Here is a 3,896-nt window from a genome sequence, read left to right as displayed (position 1 = left end):
CAGGCAGGAGAGATGGTGCCAAACGACCTTCGCACCTGCGCCCTGAGACCAAAGATGGCGTCGTCCTCCCCTGTCTTCCCTAGGCGGAAGGCAAGAACTTGGGTCGGCCTGAGCTGGGGACCAAGAAAATATCGGGAAGTGTCCAGTGTTCCTCTTTAAAAGAATTAAACCTTCCTGGGCCACGCAGGGACTGACCGTGGGACCCTGGACTCTCCTCCACCTTCCACCGTGGAGCAGGCTCTGGAGCCGAGCAGCCTCCTGCGTCCCCATCTCATCCCCCCACTCCTCCTCACAGCACTAAAAGATGATGGCTCGCTTGTACCCCTGCTCCTGAGCACCTGTTTGACCTCAAAGAGCTCTCGCTTTTGGGGTCTCCGTCTCCCCAAGTCTGTCTAGGGGGCAGGAAGACCTTCATCAGGGTTCTTGGGGGCCGATGTGGGCTCGCTGAGTGCCTGAGTGATGGATGGTCTCACAGCACGGCACCACGGAGGTCCAGCCGAGCTCGAGGAGTCCCTGTGGATTAAAAATGCCCTTTTCGAAGGTTCTACCTCTACCAGAGGGTGGCTCCACAGATCCCTTCAACCCAGTATGGTGGAAAAATAGGAATTTTGGAATCTTACCTTTCTCTACTGCTCAAAACAGAGGAAACTGGGGTCAGGGAGGATTTGATGGAGTCTTTTCATTTTTTAAAAGTCACTCACGGCCAAGCGCGATGGCTCACGCCTGTAACCCCAGCACTTTGGGAGGCCGAGGCGGGCAGATCACCTGAGGTCAGGAGTTCTCGACCAGCCTGGCTAACACGGTGAATCCCCATCTCTACTAAAAATACAAAAATTAGCCGGATATGGTGGCAGGTGCCTCTAATCCCAGCTACTCGGGAGGCTGAGGCAGGGAGAATCGCCTCGACCTCTCGGGTTCAAGCAATTCTCCCGCCTCAGCCTCCTAAATAGCTGCGATTACAGTCGCACACCACCACAGGCTGGCTAATTTTTCATTTATTTATTTATTTTGTATTTTTAGTAGAGACGAGGTTTCACCATATTGGTCAGGCTGGTCTTGAACTCCCAACCTCAGGTGATACCCCCTTCTCGGCCTCCCAAAGCGCTGGGATTACAGGCGTGAGCCACCGCGCCTGGCCTTTATACTTGTCTTCTTGAGTGCATGTGTGAGGCTTTCTCTAGAAGTAGAGCTCTGGATTATAGGTATAAACATCTTCAACTTTCTCAGGAATTGTTGTAAGCAATTGCTCTAAGCAAATTGCTCTCCAAAGGGCTTGTAGTAATTTACACTCCCAACAGCAGTTATGAGCATTTCCATTTTTCTACATCCTCCTATGACTTGGTGTTGGGCCTTTTATATTTTGCCAGCTGATGCAAGTAAAATTATATCTTATTGCTGTTTGATTTTGACCATCCCTCCCATTAGGAAATGTTTTGCTGAAGCCTTTAGTTGCCGACTGGTTGGGCAGACGCTTCTGTTTACTTATCACATCTGTTTTCCTCTTTCTCAGTAAGAGATTCCTTAAATTTCAGTTGGGCTTATGGCTATTTAAAATAAAGATTACCTTTCCCTGCCTCTCTTACAGCCACGCGTAGCCACGATTAGGGTTTTGCCAGTGGCACATGAGCAGAAGTGGTACATGCACTTTCAGAAAGGTGTCAAGCATGCTCTCCTTCCCTTTTCTCTTTTCTCCTGGCCGGAATACAGATCTGATGGCTGCCTCTGAAGCAGCCTTCTTGGACCATGAAGTGAACATGGGAACAGAGGCCATCCACAGCAGAGGAACAAGTTAAAGGAAGCATGGGTCCCTGCCCCATGGAGTATAGCGTCATCCCTGGACTGCCCACGCAGACTTATACATGATGGGAAAATGTCTCTTTTTGTTTGTTTAGGACACTGTTTCTCTGAATTTTCTCTCACTTGCCAGCAATTCTAATCCTCAAAATACACTGATGAATTCATTCTTCTGTATATGACTAAGTGAATCATCTCAGAAGAGTATGGGGAGGACAACTGGAAAAAGGAAGAAGAGGTGCCTGAGGAGGAGGGTGAGAGGAATGGCTTTGAAGATGCTGCTACAAAGAGCCTCTAGGAGGCAGCCCAGCCAGTTTCCCAGCCCCAGACTGTATGTTACGTTTGGGGACAATTCCTGCCCAAAAAAGAGGTGTAGGCTAGAAGGAGCCATGTTGGAGAGGTCTTTCAGAGAACTGTCTGAAGGCCACACCGGCGTATGTCTCCTCTAATGCACCGTAGGATTGGCTCTCACTGGGTCCCAGTGCAGGGGCATGGCCCTGAGTGCCATCGGGGGACTCCAGAGGAAGCCCCTCACCCACCACTGCTTCGGAGCTGTCCTTGGGTCTGTTGTGAGACATGAAGACCTAGAAGCAGTGGAAAGTTTTGGTTTCTTCTAAGGAACGAATATGTTCATCCTTTTTTTTTTTTTATTTTTTATTTTTGAGACGGACTCTCGCTGTGTCCCCCAGGCTGGAGAGCAATGGCATGATCTCGGCTCACTGCAACCTCCGCCTCCTGGCTTCAAGTGACTCTCCTGCCTCAGCCTCTCAAGTAGCTGGGATTACAGGCACCCGCCACCACGCCTGGCTAACTTCTGTATTTTTAGTAGAGATGGGTTTCACCACGTTGGCCAGGCTGGTCCCGAACTCCTGACCTCAGGAGATCCACCCACCTCGGCCTCCAAAAGTGCTGGGATTACAGGCGTGAGCCACCGTGCCCGGCCATATGTTCATTCTTAGATATTGAGAAATATGTAACCAAGTGTGTCTGCACTTTCGTGCTTTGGCAGCTCCAAATCATCTGGGGATTCAGTGTGCAGCGAGTGGATTGGACTTTATGTCCTGCTTCTCTGCTCTCAACCTCAAACCTGCCTTGCCCCTGTGCTGACTGTCCCTTTCTAACTTATAATTTCCCTTGCCTTCTAAGTTGCCTCTAATATTTAGTAGCAGGAAAGAGAGAGAATAATACACCTTTTGTAGATATCATTGGAATTTACACATCCAAATCAGAGTATCTACTTCCCCAAAGCGATCCCCGCAAGGGACCACCTTTATCACCTCATGGTGCCCATCATCCTAGGGAGGCCTAGGAACCCTTTGTCTATGGGAATAACTTTTTTGTTTTGGAGGCGGAGAGTGGAGTATAGTTCATTTATTTGATAAATATGTCTAGAGATGGAGCATTACCCAGTTCCAGGAAGCATGATTCAGTGTCTTCCATGAAAATGGTATCCTGGCTGGGTGAGGTGGCTCATGCATATAATCCCAGCACTTTGGGAAGCCAAAGTGGATGGATCACTTGAGGCCAGGAGTTCGAGACCAGCCTGGCTAACATGGTGAAACCCCATCTCTACTAAAAATACAATAATTAGCCTGGTGTGGTGGCACATGTCCATAATCCCAGCTACTCGGGAGGCTGAGGCACAAGAATCCCTTGAACCTGGGAGACAGAGGTTGCAGTTAGCCGAGATTGTGCTACTGCACTCGAGAGAAAGAGAGAAAGAGACTCTCGAGAGAGAAAGAAAGAAGAAAGGAAGGAAGGAAGGGAAGGAAAGAGAGAACGAGGGAAGGAAGGAAATGAGGAAGGAAGAAAGGAAGGAAAACAGAAGGAAAAAGGAAGAGAAAGAAAGAAAAGAAAAGGAAGGAAAGAAAGAAAAAAGAAAGAAGGAAGAGAGGGAGACAGAGAAAGAAAAAGAAAGAAGAGAAGGGAGGGAGAGAGAGAGAAAAAGAAAGAAAAGAAAGAAAGAAAAAAGAGAAGGGAGGGAGGGATAGAGAGAGAAAGAAAGAAAAAGAAAGAAAGAGAAAAAAGGAAGAAGGAGGGAAGGAAAAAAGACAAAGAGAAAAAGAGAGGGAAGGAAGGGAGGGAGGGTGGGTCCTGTGGAA

The sequence above is a fragment of the Pan troglodytes genome, chromosome 12 (genome assembly GCF_028858775.2).
Source record: "Pan troglodytes isolate AG18354 chromosome 12, NHGRI_mPanTro3-v2.0_pri, whole genome shotgun sequence".
In the NCBI taxonomy this organism is placed as follows: Eukaryota; Metazoa; Chordata; class Mammalia; order Primates; family Hominidae; genus Pan; species Pan troglodytes.
The sequence above is the reverse complement of the archived record's forward strand: the minus strand, read 5'-3'. Positions refer to the sequence as shown.